The sequence below is a fragment of the Triturus cristatus genome, chromosome 5_1 (genome assembly GCF_964204655.1).
Source record: "Triturus cristatus chromosome 5_1, aTriCri1.1, whole genome shotgun sequence".
Classification (NCBI taxonomy): domain Eukaryota; kingdom Metazoa; phylum Chordata; class Amphibia; order Caudata; family Salamandridae; genus Triturus; species Triturus cristatus.
The window spans coordinates 768,697,837-768,715,129 of NC_140587.1; the positions used below are offsets into that span (position 1 = coordinate 768,697,837).

At 42.1% G+C, this 17,293-nt stretch overlaps 1 protein-coding gene across 2 annotated transcripts in view; it reads left to right on the forward strand.

The window, feature by feature from the left end:
• Window positions 1–17,293, forward strand: part of OSBPL1A (oxysterol binding protein like 1A) — a 1,951,189-nt gene that overhangs the window by 1,929,959 nt on the left and 3,937 nt on the right. The gene's annotated exons all lie outside the window — the stretch shown is intronic.

The following is a 17,293-nucleotide window of genomic DNA, read 5'->3' on the forward strand; positions in this document are numbered from 1 at the left end:
ACTGCTAACTTCCCTTGGATTACATTTATAGGACAATCACTTGTGGGGATGGACCTAGTCCATCTGTGGTATGATCCTGGGGGATCTTGCCCAGGTTTAAGAGTGAAGAACCTAAAAAGTCAGTATAAGTCCTATAAGCTAAATATTATTTTAACAACATATCCACAGGGTACCTTAACTTCTTTTTTAAAGGTCAAGGACATTTACCTTGCTGAATCCTCCTTAGATGAAATTGTACCTAATTTGGCAAAGAAACTGTATGTAGTTCTGTTTCGAGATTTCAAATGACTGCTTGGCTTATTAGGAAAAAGCTGGATTCTGTCTCAACGGATAATAATAGACGAGACACTTTTGTGGCATAAAATTTATAAATCTATATTTATGGAAACTTACAAGTTGGTATCGTATTGTATCAGATTCTAGGTGTTATTTTTATCCTTGAAACAGGACTATTTTTTAGGTACGTTTTAGACTTTGAATGGTATTTTAAAGATTTTATTATTTTATGTTTTAATGTTTTTATTTACTTTGTATCTCTTTTATGGTAATTTGCCGAAATAAAGAGTATGATGATGATGATGAATCCATATCCTTCAGTGATTTTATTGTCTGTTCATTTGCAATTCCAGCACTCCCACATTGAAATCATTTGTCTGAAGGGGGAATTAGGTGCCTCAAATCTAAACTGTGCACAAGACAAACATTTCAAAACTTTCCTGAAGTTCAGAGGATTTGTAATCGGTCTTTTAGCAATGTCAACGGAGGTCTGCAGAACAGGAGCCGGCTCAGAGAACGTTCTCCTCTCCCTAACATTTACCTCTTGTAGCGTGAAATAATCAGAAGACTTTCTGTGCCAGAACAGTGTGTCTTATACAGGGGCATAGGCCACTATTTGTGTCTGCAAAAACCTGTGAGTTGCCATATGTTGAGCCCTACACACAGTGCATTAGGAATGATTTCCAACTCTCTGGCAAACCAGTACCCATTGAAGGTAATGGCGAGCATGAGACATAGGATCAAACTTCTACGTTCATTACCAGCTGAGCCTCCGTGTTGTGTTTATAATGAAGCTTCATTATCTAGCAACATGTAATCCCAAATAAAGTGAAATAAGACTTGCCCAGACAGGCGGAAATAAATGTACTAATTATTTGTGCTCTGCAATCTGGGAGAATGAAAGGAAGCAGATTTCTCATGTTTCAGTAGAAAAAAACTCATTAACAAGAATGAATTTGTACTCTCGGTCATTGAAAGCTTGCTATCAATTCGAAAACCTATTATGTTATTTTTACGACTATTACAGGCGAGGGGTGGGTGGTTTCTAGAGTTGACCAATTAGTGGCAACCAACAGATACTGCTGCCTCAAATTATCCTAATTTCAGTTTTAAAAGGTTGCTTCCTGTCCACTTTTGGAATGGCTGAGTTTAAGCCAAAGTAGGTGTCTGATCCAAAGGAAAAATGGTATATATGTCATCAGTGTAACATGTGATATCAAATGAGCATATAAGGGCTCCGAATGGCTAAATATAGATGTTCTCCATAAATGGAGGCAGAAAGGAGCCCTGTGGAAACCTTTAGATACCGTACCTTTTGGATCTATATAGTGGGAGAGTTGGACTATGAATGGTCTATTAGATATGTCCTATACAATGGAAGAGCAGTCTTCTTAACAGCTGCATGTTTTAAAAATATTGTGATCCATCTTTTCCAATGGATACTTCTAACCACAAATTCCTCATCTTGAGAATATCCCCTAACGCCAGACTGGATCCAGTAACATTTTCTTCATAACCTCTGGGCACCAATCGATGGCACGTGCAGCTTCAGTTCGACTCCACTCTGCCCTGGAAGGACAACTGAAGCCCAAAATATCCGCCATGGAGTTGAACATTTATGCCTCCAGTTATCACTTCTGGGGCAGAGCAGAGTCTACGTCACTTCCTCTCTTTCTGCATCTTCGTAAGTGGGTCCGAAGCTTGCTGCTGCTTTTTTCTCATTGCTTGATGAGCCCTTTATTAAACAGTTCATACCAGTGTGCTCTCCAAAAACTACAGGGTTTAGACCTTGTAGGGTTGCAAGCAAATGTCTGTGATAGATCCCCACAAGGTAGGTCTCTGTTGTTCACAGTCGGGCCACAACACTAGATTTTGCAGGAAATGTACCCTGATGCTCTCAAAGGTGACTCAGGGCCATGAAACTAAGCTCTATATCAACGAGCACCCTTGAAGTTGTGTAAGGCTCACTCCCGCTCTAAGTTAAGGACACAGACTCTGTCCTATTCTCGGAGCCGGTCCAGTGACAGGTCATCATCAATTTCCAAGTCTTCAGGTAAGTCCAAATCAAAGAAAAACTAGAAGAAGTGCAAGTGGGCCTCATCGCGCCTCGCCACTCTCCTCCTGAGAAGTCCAAGGACATCAAAGTAGCTGGCACTGTTGCTCCCAGTCCCCAAACGAGGAATCGATTCCACAGTTGATCCAGATTGCACCCCAAATTTTTCGCTCCATTGGTGACTCCGCAAAAGGTTGAGGTATTTAAGGAGGCCATGCTCCCCATCTTCTGCACCTTAGCGGTTTCCTCTGATGCACTTTTGGGTCCCATGAATTCATGAGGCCTCCAGTCAGGTTAACTTTTGTGAGTCTGCCCATGGTGCTATCCTGTGCCCATCAAACCTGCTTCACATTGAGCTTCGACTCTGGAGCTATCTTTATGACCGCCGCCACGTTCCATGCCGATCCTTGCAACTTCAATGACGGCAGATGCCAAATGATATTGTTCCCATCGTTTTATCTGACACTGGGCCAAATCTGTCTCAACCTTTGCTGAAGCCGTGCTCAAGCTCAGCCCCTTTGCCACCTGCCCCTATACACACCCAAATAAAACAGTTCCTTACATCTGAGCCATCCCTCTAGTTACTTTGGTATCTTTTAACTGACATTTTAACCTAACTATAACACCCCTTTAACCTCCTGCGATAAGATGTTCTAGAACCTTTGCTCCACAACCAACATATGTTGCAAGTCACCTGCGATTGCCATAAGCATAGATTTAGTGAAACTGGAGGCCTAGGCCCAGCCTGGCACAGATCGATAAGACTGATAGGTTCTCCCAGAAGAACAGACCTAGAATTTAAGTCAGACTGAAGAATGTTCCAGGCTAGTAAGCAACATTTTTAATGTTCTGTGCCTAAAAAGTATATATTGAAAAAGACGGCAGCTTATCCTGTGACCCTTGAGAAAATGCAAGTCAGGAGCTGACCCCCAAGAAAACAGGACTAATGGAGAGTTAGACATAAGCAGCAGAACTCACTAGTGCCTGAATGCAAAGTTAAGCTTCCTGTTGACAGAATGGAGAGGTGAGAACTTCGGTCCTCTCCTCCCTGCCTGAAGACAACTCATTATTTTATGTTCAGAGACCTGCCAATGTGACCCCTATGTTTCAGCCGACAGCATGGAGGTTAGTCAGCCACAGACATATCCGCCCTAAATATCATATCAGAAGTCACTTGGAGGGTCCAGTTAACAGGCAAGTGCCTTTTGAGTCAGAAGTGGCGGGGCCAAGAGACCTTCCAACAACAGAGGAAAGAAAGCAACCGGCTGGTTCCTCAAAGGAAAACGGGATGCATTTAAAAAAGAAAATTGAAACGTTTCCGTTTCATTTTTTAAGAGTACTGCCTGGTGTTTTGCGACCGCAATCATACATCTAAGTGAGACTCGCTATTAGGAAGGGACGCACTTGGCACGCCCCTTCATGATAATGAGTTGCAAACTCTATTTTGCGAGTTGGTCATTGATTACCGACTCACAAAATAGGGTTTGTACATGGGACAGACCAATTTTGTGGGCGCAAACAGGCAGATTTCCCGTTTGTGACCATAAAATATGGTCGTACATCTGGTCCTTGGTGCATGCAAGCCCCTTATCCCTCCACTCCTAGCCTCGCCTCTTCAAGTACACACACTCCAGTCCCTAGAATCAACTCAAGAAACCATCCACTTTGGTTCATGGAATGTTGCAGGCCTACAAAGACTGACTAATGAAAAGCGAAACTGTCTATAACTCGATTCAAAATCATGATGTTTTGTTGTCAGGCGACATGGTGCTTAACTCCAGAACTCATCCATGATTTTGCAGTGACCCATACTCCAGGTCAGAAACAAGCAAAAACGACCCGCCCGGTGAGTGGGTTAGCGACCTACATAACTACCTCTCTCAGCATCACTGTCTCTGAAAACCAGCCATATATTCAAGCAATGCTCATTAAGAGCAAAAATGCATACATCGTCTAGAACAAATCATAATTCTTAACATATACATAAATCCCACAGTCAAAATTAATAAACAGTCCTCGGCAACCACTGTGTAAGTACTAAGAAAGATGATGTTTTCATATGTGACCGCCAAATTATTAATCACAGGGAACTTTAATATGAATCTGTTACACAGTGGCTCCAGCAACGAGTTCACAGAAACTCAAGACAAAGCTTGATTTCAGACTAAGTCGTCTTGAAACAAAAGTCCACCATCTTAAGCGCAACCCTACTAACCTCCCCGTTTTCTCTTGAAGTGTGATGCCTCATGCCTGAACATAAGATTTCAATCAGGCAAACCTGTAATAGTGCACCAGAGTCACCCAACAGCAGTGCTAGCATAGTGAATTATATCTCTACAGATCACTCCCTATTCACATGTGTCAAGGATATTGAAATCCTAGAATCCCAAGAAGGTGACTGTTATTCCCGGTCTCCAAGTCTTGCCTTAGATCTCTTTCGCAAGGTCAAAACCATAAACCTAGGTGGATGCCTGGGCCTGCAAGGTTTACAAAGATTAAAATGGCGCATTGGAGTCCCCGAAACAGTCACAATATGGGGGGCCTGGCTAAAAATGGCACAATGGGTGGTACGGATAGAGGACACTCAGTCCGTAACCCAGCCCACCCCACAGCCCACAACGTAGGTAGATGCTCCCATCCGGATGTGGAGCACTGTAACAACTCCCCTAATGTCTTTTAGTAAGGGTATGTGCCTAAAACAATGTAGCAAAGTTTCCCATCAAGGATTAACCCCACAGTGATCTCCAGTCTCTTTTCATCTAAAAAGAGAGCTAAACCATCTTCAGCTTAAAGCAGCTAAAATCGATACCACTGAAAAGTCAATCTAGATATCCAGATCATACACGATTCAGTACAAGAAACTCCTGAGAAGAGAAGCGCTCACAAAGAGAAAGATTGGTTGGCCTTACTGACCTATGTAAAAGAAATGATTTCATGGAAATTCAGAGCCATTACAAATTCATTGTGCATGCGGATTACAGCTAAATTGGGCCACGGAATATCAGCAGGTAAATGGGATCCCACAGTTTTTGCTCTTCACAGTCTACCCAACGAAAGGAGGTGCTACCTTCATCCAAACCCCAGCAATAAACGTTCTTGATGGTTGGCAGCAGATGAGATACCTGCCCTCTGGTGTTTGAGATTTGCAGTATCCTCTGAAATCAATGAAGCCAGCACCCTCAGGGCTGGTCCTAACGGTCTGCCCCACGAAACTGTACACACTGGATGCTATCTATTGGTCTAGCTAGATGCATCCGTTGTTGAATAAGTGCTACATCTCAGGCCTGATCTCTTCATCGTGGCGAGGCTCCATCCTCTGCCTACTGCATAAAAAAGGCTCTCGCTCCTGTCTAATAGGCTGATAGCTTGTATGCACCCTGAAGCCAAACAATACACAAACCTACTATTAAAAGACCTCGAAACATGGGCTACTGACCACGAGTTGATACTCTGGTTTCAGACGTGTTTTAGCAACAGTCATTGGCACACTTGAGAACATAGTGGCTGGGTTAGTCAAAACATGTCATCCTCCACCCCGTTTCTTTTAGGTTGTTTCATTGGCTTTAGACCTGCATTGGACACAGTAGGCGGAACAAAACTTGTTTGAAACTTAAAAGGTCGGGGCATTACCAACATTCTGCTGAGGGCCATTCAAGTTCTCTACAAAGACATGTAGGTACAAGTAAAAGCAGTGTGGCCAATCCCACATGTGTCGAATTTTTTTTTTTTTTTTTTTTTTTTTTATTTTTTTATTAGCATCATGAGTAACATCAGCTACATATATAAACAATGTCAGTTAACTCATATAAGATAAAGCATCAATCAAAAACAGTACTGAAAAGCAATATTTCCGTTAAATTGTTAAGACATAATTACTCCCCAAATTTCCTGTATCTTTCGTTTTTGCCTCAGTCCCTTAGTCATCGCTAAAGTGTTTTCCATATCGTAAATGTCTTTAACCAGAAGCCACCATTCCATGACCGTGGGGGGATGGCTTTGTATCCAGGCCCTGGCAATAGTTAATCTAGCACATGTGAAAAGTATATTCATCAAATCACGAGATCTATTTTTTACCCCAACAACTCCGATCAAAATATCCAATGGCGTAAGTATAATGGGCCTAGCCAATTTAGTCGAGATAACACCAACTACATCCTTCCAGAAAATGGATAGCTCGGGGCATGAAAAAAACATGTGAACAATGTTTGCCCCCTTAAGTGCACATTTAGGACATTTTGTACGGTCATTCGGATCGTTCAGATCATTATTAAAAGCCCATTTTAGTATCCTGTCTGGTGAGTAATACAATTGAAACACAGTTTTAAACAGCTGTAACTTCAGACTAGATGATTGAACTGCATTATTTAGGCTATTTAATGAGGAAGTTATTAAGTCTGATGTTACATTCACACCCAACTTTGTGCTCCACTTTTCTGCCACCTTACTAATATCATCCTTATTTAAGATAGAGAAAGTCTTATAACCACACCTGATCAGTGCCTTGTCAGAATCCCTATACATACAGCTCCAGATTTCGGATTCAGATATACTATCAAGGCCTATTCTATGGGTAATATAATCCTTGATCTGATTATATTTAAACCACGCCCTTTCTGGTACTTTATTCATCATCTTTAACTTTTCAAAATCAAAAAATCCAGTATGGTCATACAAATCTCCCAAATTATTTATGCCATTATCCGAGAGCATAGAAGTAGGTAGATCGTGAAAAACACCTGGCAACCCTGGGTTATACCAGAGTGGTGTTTTGGTGTGAAATAGGGAGATGTTATTCCTAACAAGAATAGATCGCCAGATGCTCACTGTGTCCCGAATCGTCTTGAACCGTACTCGTTTAAAGTAGTTGGGGTCATTAAGTCTGTACAGAAACATAGTAGCGTCATCCCCTAATGTAAATTTGTGAAAATAAAGACATTTGTCAGAAATAAGTAGGCTACGAAAACGAGTTAAAAAAGCAGCCCAATAATATAATTTAAAGTCTGGTAGCCCGAGTCCACCTTGATCATAGGGGAGTTTGAGCAAAGATATCGCCCGCCGTGCTTTCTTATACCCCCATATGAAGCTGCTGATGATGCCCTCCAGTCTGCTAAAGTAAGTGTTACATACTCTTAAGGGTATGGACCGAAAAAGATAAAGAAATCTGGGTAAGATCTTCATTTTAATTAAGTTAATTCGCCCCAAAATCCCCATTGGAAGTTTGTGCCATTTCTTAAGAAGAAGAGAAGTTTCTTTTAATAAAGGTTCGTAGTTGAGTGCGATTATTGAATCAATACTAGAAGATATTTTTACCCCGAGATATGTTGCCACATTACATATTCCATCTATTGGTGTTAGTGAAGTAAAATTTGTAATTATTTGTGTTTTGCTGATATTTAACCTATACCCTGATGCCATACCATATTTATCTGCTTCAATACCTATACCTGATATAGCTTCAGGGACATTTGTAGAGAAAACCGCTACATCATCTGCGTAAGCAGTTATTTTTAATGCATTAAGGCCATTTTTGAACGGTACAATCATCTCTTGTTTGTGCAATGCAATCAAAAAGGGTTCTATTGCTAAAGCAAATAGCAGAGGAGACAGAGGGCACCCTTGTCGAGTGCCGCGTTCAATTGGAAAGATAGGTGAGCACAGTCCTGAATAGCATACTTTACCCCTTGGTTGATCATATAGGGATTTAACCCATTTTAAGTACTGACCTTTTATGCCGAATGCAACCAAGGCTGCCCAGAGGAAGTCCCACCCCACGCGATCGAAAGCTTTCTCCGCATCTAAAAGGATCATTCCGAGTGGGGTGGGATACGTCCTAGCAACATCAAATGCCGATATAGCAGTATTAATGTGTGCGGTAGTATCCCGTTTGGGGATGAACCCGTGTTGAAATGGTGAAACCATCTGTGGCATTAGTGACGCCAGCCTTGTTGCTAGTATCTTTGCAAAAATCTTTGCATCGGCATTGATTAATGATATAGGTCTATAAGACCCTCTCTCTTGTGGGGGTTTCCCCTTCTTAAGAAAAAATATAATTTGAGTGCGATTCCAGGACTTTGGAGCTTGTTCACCTTTACCAATAGCTTTGATAACCATAATCATAAGAGGAATTAATTCTTCCATGCATTTTTTATAAAGTTCTATGGGGATTGAATCTTCGCCTGCAGCTTTTCCCAGTGCTAGGGAATTGATAGCTGCCTGTATTTCATCAGCTGTTATATCTGCCTCCAAGTGATCGGCTTGCTCATCCTTTATATTCTGTACAGCATTTTCTGTCAGATATACTTTTATATTATCTCCTATTGGAATTGTTTCAGGCGTATATAACTCTTGATAGTATGTGGCAAACTGATATAAAATTGATTTAGAATCTTGATATAATTGTCCATCGTCACCTTTTATTTCCTTGATCAACGCTTGGGCTCGATCCTCCGCCACTTTATATGCCAAAATTTTTCCTATCCTCTCCCCACTTTCATATTGATTTAGCCTATATTTAGCTAATTTAGAAATGCTTTTCTCCCTAAAAATATTTTTCAAAACTAATCTTGATTCCATCAATTTTGCATTTAAATCTTCGATTTCTTTAGCCCTTGTAGTGGCGGAATTAACTAGCATCTTAGATAGCCTCTCTTCGATATTAGATATATCATCTAGTAATTTTTTATTATGAACCCTATTGATTTTATTTTGCTGCCAAACGAACTGTTGTGTAAACCCACGGATACTGGCCTTACAAGCATCCCATACCATCAGAGGAGATGTAGTGGACCCATTGATATCGATAAAATCTTTTATATGTCCTTTCAGCAAACTCACAAACTTAGCATCAGAAAAAAGATACCGGGGAAAAGAGAAGGGTCTAGGTGGATGTCTGTCCGTTTCAATTTCTATTATGAATGAAATCGGGTTATGATCCGATGTCACCCTAGGGCATATTGACATTTTACTAGTTGACAGTATAGAGTTAGAGGCAAAAACCATATCGATACGCGAGCAGAGCTTATGGGCGGATGAATAGTAAGTATACCCTGCTAAGTGTGGGTGAAGATATCTCCAGGCATCCTTGATTGCATGTATATTAGCCAAATCTAAGATGGCAGCCCTCGTCTTACGCATCCTTTGCAACGCACCCTTTCTGGTTGTGTCCATATTATAATCCATAACACAATTAAAATCACCCAACACTATACGTTCCCCTTCCCAAGTAAGTAATTCCATATTGACCTGATCAATTATTCTCGGTTCATCCTGATTTGAAGCATAAACCCCACAAATTATATATTGGAGGCCTTCCAAAGTCACTTGTACCATGGCCCACCTGCCCGCTTTATCCGTCATTTTTTTGTTGACTTCTATTTTAAGCTGTTTATGCTTCAGTATGGCCACCCCTCGAATTGAAGCATTGAAGTCTGTACAGACCAAAAGATCATAGCCTAACTGATTCAATAACTGTCTATCCTTATATGCAATATGAGTCTCAGTTATAACTACCATCTGTGGGTTATGCATCCTAAGTTCCTCATATACTAGTCTCCTCTTATTCCGATTGTTAAGCCCAGCCACATTCCAAACTAGAAGTTTTAGTTGATACATTTAATTGATATTGTTATTATAAATTCTGACAGAGCTTCTACCCAAAAAAAAACCATAGCATTCTTGCAAACCATATAAGCTTCTCTTAGCCAAAAGAACATAGATATATTTGTACTCATGATGCATTTTTTTATTTTTTCCCCTCCCCCGTTTCCCACCCAGTAGCTCCCCTCTGGTCCCCCCATTTCGGTTGACTGCCGTTCCCTTGGCAGTCGGTGAGCGGATAAAACACTGTTAGGGTCCAGGCTTTCAACACTAATCATATGAAAACAACAGCAACACAAAAAGAAAGAGGAAGAAACCTGTGCTACCCAATGTGCTACCCAATGTTCATAGGAGCAATCGCTCAGTTACCATATAAACTTTTAAAACTAACCAAGATATAACTGAAAAATCAACTAAAAGCGTATGCACTGAGCATTAGCATTAGCCTTAGACACTATCATAGTTGTTAGCTTAATCATTTCCCCTGTCGCCAGGAGGCAATAGCATTTTCAACCTCATTTACTTCCCCAAAGAAATAAGGTCGGCCGTTTTTAATCACTTTCAACTTAGCAGGTTCCTGCAAATAAGCTTGATATCCAAGTTCTTTAATTGGATCAATGAATTGCTTCAGTTTCCATCGTCTTTCTAACGTGAGTTTGCTTAAATCAGATCTCACAAAAAAGATAGTAGAGTCAATGGTGACTGGAGTGTTAGGCCGTGCTTTTAGAGAAATAGCTTGTCGAAGCAGATAGTTGCCTATATAAATCAAAACCGGCCGTGGAAATTTACCACTCTTATCTTTTTGAAATAGGGGTAAGCGATGAGCCCGTTGTATCTGAGAGTCCCAGTCCCAATCTGAAAGGTCGGGAAATGCCTTTTGAAATAGTTGGGTAACATATGCTCTTGGGTCCGCCCCCTCCGCTCCTTCAGCAATACCAAAAACACGGAGATTCTGTCTTCTCTGTCTATTTTCTAAATCTTCCAGTTTATTTTGCATCTGAATTAATTGAGAGGCATGTTTATTCACTTCTATTTCAGAGCGCTGTGATTTCTCCTCTGTCACTACCACTCTTTGCTGTAGTTCCTCTATATCTTGAGATACTGACCCCAATTTGCTCGCCATCTCTTGCAAAGAGGTTTGAGTTCTGTTATTATCCTCCCTCATTTGCTGATAATGTTCTTTAGCTTCTTGTTTTTGTTCATGTAGGAGTTGTAAGATTGTCTGAAAAGAAGCAGACACCTCCCCTTGTGGATCCCATTCTGTTGGCCCGTTAGATAAGGAAGAAGCGACATTTTCCGTGTGTAATTCTTGTATGTTCTCTTCTGTCGTAGTAATTAATGCCTCATCTGTAGGCCCAATTAGAGTGTCAGGCAAGTCATGAGTTAGGTCTTGGGTTATACTGCCACTGCTACCACTACTGTTATTCTTGTTAATACTACTGTTGCAGCTCTCTGACAAAGAAGCGGAGTTGTCTTCCGTAAGTATCGTGTTAGGCACCGAGGGTACTGAAGGTACTGAAGGGTGTGGCTGATCCAATAGACTTTCCCCCAAAGACCCCAAAGACCCCAAAGACTCTGCCGATTCCTTATTCAGGCCAGATTTATCAAAACTATCGGTCTTTGCTTTTGTCGCCTTTGCTACATTAGGAATATTGGTCTGGGTAGGGCTGAGTGGTACAGTGATCTGGTTTAGGTCTTTAGAGATAATGTTTTGATCGTTGGGGCTGTTACCAGATAATCTCATTGCCATAGATTTAACACCGCCCTTAGCCTGTACCCATTGTCTAATTGGGCTGTTCTCCGCAATCATTTTCATAACATTTGGTTTGGATTTGCTTGTAATTTTAGTAGCTTTATTCTTATTTTTGCCCTTTAATTTCTTTGTGGTAAGTGTTTTATTTTTGTCTTTGGTCGCTTTTAACATCGTGCTACTACCTACATCGTTGAGATCCACATATTCTTCATCTGTCTCTGCGATGTCGGTATTGTCAGTATTTTCAGCGCCCTCACTTTCTCCCACGCCCTCAGTGCTCCCTTTATCTGCAGGCATGCTGGTTGTATTAGTTATTTCAAAGTGAGGGGTGCTCATACTAGTATCCGCATCAATATCAAAACTAGTCAATTTATTCACCAGTTCTACCGGTTCATTATCTTCTTTGGTTAGAGTTTTAGACAGACTAGTTAACTCTTCCTCTGCGCCAGCCAACTCAGTAGTGTCTGTTGTAAATAGCATAGTTGCATTGTTTAAGGTATCATCGATCTGTGCTGCGGCACTAGAATTCTCAAACTCCTCTGTTCTCATTTGAGTGCCCTCAATTACTAATAGGTTATCAACTGTGTTATCAGCAGCAGCACAATCAGCTGCATAATTTTTCTTTTGAGTCGGGTATTTCTCCCCAAGTTTACCTAAATGCAATTGTTCTGCATCTAAGGCTACATCCGTTGCGTTCTTAACACATGAAATTTTCTTACTTGTTGTAAGTTCGTTTGTGGCTGCGATTGAGAGTAGCAGGGGGGTCGTCGCTCTCCCGCTAGCAGCTGTTGTGCGGGTCGTGCGCGTAGGAGGTTTTGGAGCCATCGTGCTGCTGCTCCCGCTGCCGCTCGTCTCCTCTGGCTGTGCTGTTGCCGGTGCTGCGGGGGAACGCAGGCCAAACCAATTGAGTACCGTCAGTCTCGTCCACCTCGTCAGACTCAGCCAACTCGGCCAGCCGCGCGAAGGTTCCTGACTTGTTGAGGCTGCGGTATTCTTCGCGGTATTCTTAGCGCTAGCAGCCCGTAGCTGACTCAGGATGCGGTCACCGATCAGCCGTAGCTGCAACATTCAACGCGCCCCTCTGTTCCTGCAGTTCACGTAAGTCTTTTGGCATATGAAAAAAAGCAGAAAAGCAGAAAAACAGAAAAGCAGTCACTCCAGTATTGCGTTGCCGTTTTCAAGATCACGGTTTTCAGATCATTTTGTTTGGTATCCGCCTGGACCCGTTTCAGTGCTCACCACTCCGGCGGTGTCAATCCGCCATCTTGGACCTCTCCTCCCGCCATCTTGGACCTCTCCTCCGAGACCATTGCACATGTGTCGAATTAACCAAAACTCAATCTTGCTGTGTTGCATTTTATCTTGAACAATATTAACTCAAGCAGGTAAGAAGACATTGCGCTTTGGACCCACAAGGCCCTTCTCACCCTCCAAACTTGTGATTTTAGACATGATTGAGAAATTAACTACAAATATTGAGCAAAGTTCGATAAATTAAAGGGAGTCATCCTAAAGTTAGAATCCCATGTCACTGCAATAGAAAACAATCTTTGCCTTCAGACAACATTCTGTTACCTTCAGAGGACCCTCTGCCTCAGCAGCTCCTCTGAAAATGCTAACATTTTGATCAGTAGCTGCCATGTTTCAATTGATCGCTGTGCAAACTTTTTTCCCCCAGAAACAAACTCCTAAAGTAAGGGGTTGTTGTTGAAAAACAAAACATAAATGACCCTGAAACGCTGGAAGGTTTTTACCAGGTTGTGGGGGTTGTTATTATTTTTACCTAATCTTTAATCTTCTAGTTTTACAGCTCAAGACCGCCAGGGGGCTGTATTGCATAGATGCCCGGGGCAGTGCATTCGTCCTGATTGGGTGCACTTTACATGTTTGCACCTGGCACACCTGCTTTAAGGTGCGCTGTGGTGCAAACATAGAAAGTGCGCCCTATCTGTAATATGATTGAGATCAATGGGGTCACCCTTTTTCCCTCGGAACCTGGGTATCAAATCGCAAAGCTACAAGTGGTTCCTTTGGGTAAGCACCACGGGGAGCTTATTTAGAAACAAACAATTTCTTCAAAATTAATTTTTAATTATACACAACAATCCTGAATGTCCCACACCTAAAGCAAATTAGCAAAAATATATACATTTATTACTTTCTTTGTTTTGATTTGCTGTTTTTCCGAAAACCTTTTGTACATAAAACAATTCTGCACAGTGAATAAATATGGGCTGTCAGACAAAAGAAAAAACACTATCGTATGAAGAAAATTCAATGGGTGATTGTGGTGACAAAAAGTGAAATTAGTGACGTTTCAGATTCAAACACAAACAAAACAGTAACACAGGTTCTTTGTCCTTCTCCAGTATTTCACTCTAGCATGCACTGTCTTTTAAATTTACAGCTATAGTGAGCCTGGACATGAGACAGTTTCAAGTCGACATTTCGACCTTGTAGAAACATGTGTCTGTAGACACATCAGAAAGGGTCTTCCTCAGGACAAAGCAGACTAGTAACAGCCTTTGTTTGTTAGATCATGATCTCTCTTCTCCTTCAAGCAGCAGGAGGAGAGAGACCATAGAAGTCTGGCAATCAGGAACTCATTGATATGCGGGCAGTGGCAGTCAATTGACTTGGATAACTAATCATTTGGAATGGATATCAGAAATCACAAGTGTAATTTCTTTACACCGCCTGGAGGTCGACGCGCATGACCAGTGGGGGATGCAGCTGAAAGTCGGATTACAGCTGATGCCAAAAGTATACAGATTAACGAATGAGGGCACATGGATGATCCTCATCTATAGAGATTTTTTGGTCAAGCTCCATCCGGGCTCGGAGGAGTGGATTCATGATCTAACAAACAAGGGTGGTCGTTAGCCTGCTTTGTACTGAGGAAGACCCTGTCTGATGTATCTGCAGGGTCGAAATGTCGACATAAAACTGTCATGTCCAGGTTCACTATAGCTAGAAATTTAAGACAGTGCATGCTAGAGTGAAAGACCGGAGAAGGACAGAGAATCTATGTTATTGTTTTGTTTGTGTTTGAATATGACACGTCACTCATTTCACGTTTTGTCACCTCAGTCCCCCATTGATTTTCTTGGTATTGTTAGTGATTTTTCTTTTGTCTGACAGCCCATTTTTATTCACTGTGCAGAATTGATTTATGTAAAAAAAGTTTTGGGAAAAACAGCAAATCAAAAGAAAAAGTAATACATGTATATATTTTTGCTAATTTGCTGTAGGTGTGGTACATTCAGGATTGTTGTGTATAACTAGCTATCTTTTATATGGGCCCAGGATTTCCCTGGCGATCCTGAACTAGAAAAAAAGAATCAGACACTCTGGTCTAAAGACAGTGGACTGTCTAATGCACTTACACAGACTCAAAATAAGCAAGCAGATTATCAATTTGGCAGACACAATACTTATACTTATAAAATAGCGCTGCTTAATAAAATAAAATCTTACACTTGCTGGCTTAGTGAGCTGAACAGTAAATGCCTATTGAACACAATTTTCGCTCTAGCTTGTTGCTTTTGGCACAGTTCATCCTAGTCATACACGTGGTAAAACAAAACAAAAGTGGCAAAATTCATGGTCATCCTTGGTTCATCATGAAGAACACCGGGAAAACCATGATCTGTTCATTACCATAATCACAAGACTTGCACTTTTCCTCCCAGCAAGTCCATTTCAGCAAATTGTATCTGAGAATCTACCTACCATATTATGGTAGATCCTCACTATCTGTGAAATGCAAAAGGAAAGTCAGACATCATAGGGTGTCCACTTTACACTATAAAGTAAAAACGTGATCCAGACATATAATTGGAAACTGGCTAGTCATTGATTTCTCTGTAAACCAGTTAACCCCTTCCATGCGGGGCGGATTCCCCCGCTGTGCTGAGCGCTGCTTGCGCGGGCGTGGTCATGACGGAACGGTTCCATCATGAGCACAGCTCAACCGACGCTCATGACGGAACCGTTCCGTCATGAGCGCCGAAGGGGTTAATGGTCAAGTTAGCGTTCAGAATATTCAGACCGAACGTAGTCCAGAAATTATCCACTCACTGGGTTGAGTCCTACGAGAATATACATTTGGCTCTATTTTAAGCACTTTTATACAGCGTCAACCAGCCCAAATAGGAGGCAGAGCACTTTATACAGAATCAACTGATCAGTTTCAAGTAACGAGCAAGATCGGTACGTTTATTATGTGAGTGCATACTATAGTAGCGTGACAGAATATCATCCAATATAAACATACAGGGTGGTACCAATACACACAACCTTATAAGATGACAAAATACAATCCCCCAGAGAAGTAAGCACATAGGCTTACATAAACCTTAATTCAGAGGTCGTAGCAACGGCACGAGGGAGCAATGGCTGGTTCATCATAACAAACCTTGACCCTTTGAAAAAGGAAATGTTGCTGTAACATGAATTCTAAACTTTTTAGAAGGCATTGTGGGACAAGGCTTTCCTGATGGATGAAGGTTCAAGGCCCTAGAGAGTTAATGTCCATTCTAACAGCAGGAGTGGTCAGGCACATTGCCCAGTTCATGTGTACTAGTCTCTGAGCTTGTCCAGGCGTGCAAATGAGTAAATGTATTATCTGTGGCAGTCATCACCCACGTCTAGATTTCTGTGAACATCTTGCATTCACTGTGGAGAAGTGTGGCTCAATGATTAGAGCGGCAGACCCTGATGCAGAGGTCTAGCCCGGGACCAGGGTTCAATTCCCCGCCGCGGCGGGTCTTGGGCTCAAAAATTCCACGGACCTGATAATTCTTGCCTCGGTGCCATTCCAATCATGGAGTCCCACTCTGCAACTCTGGGCAATAGCTTGCTTAATCTCCACAACGGCCCCTACAAGGCGAAGGATGCCTGGCCTCCACCTTGGGGGTGCCCAGGAGTGGACGCCTCACAGGGAAAGCCAGGATGGGTTCCACAGCGGTATTCGTACAAGCGCCTTGAGACCCTTGCGGGTGAGTAGTGCGCTATACAAGTATCAATTTACATTTACTGGGGTTTAGTATGAATATGCTGAAGTCATACCTGACTCTGTCCCAGATGCTCCTTTTTAATTGGAGCTATTCTGGATACAGTGAGGTTCTATGCCTTCCCTCTGGAGCAGTCAGTCCAGGATATTCGGGTTATGATCCCTATGTTTCAACCTCTGTCCTGGATTTTGGTGGGACTGACTCTAAAGCTGCTGGGCCTGATGGCCTCCTCCAGCCTGCTGGTGAAGCACACCCGATGGCACATGCAGGCTCTGCAGTGAGACCTCAAGACCCATTGGATGCAGCATCAGGGGAGTCTCTGCGACCTGGTCCAGATATCAACTGAGACTGCAAAAGATTTGCAGTGGTTGCTCACAGGCTGTGATTGGCCAAGCGGCAGGCCCCTCTTCCTTCCACACCGAGGGGGGAAAGTGATGACTGATGCATCACTTCTGGGTTGGGCCTGCCACCTAGGAGAGTTGGAGACCAGAGGACTCATCAACCGACTGGAGCACAATTCACTTAGCACTGAAAACCTTCCTCCCAAACATTAAAGAAATGTAGGTTCCAGGTGTTCAGACACCACCAGCACCATGTAGT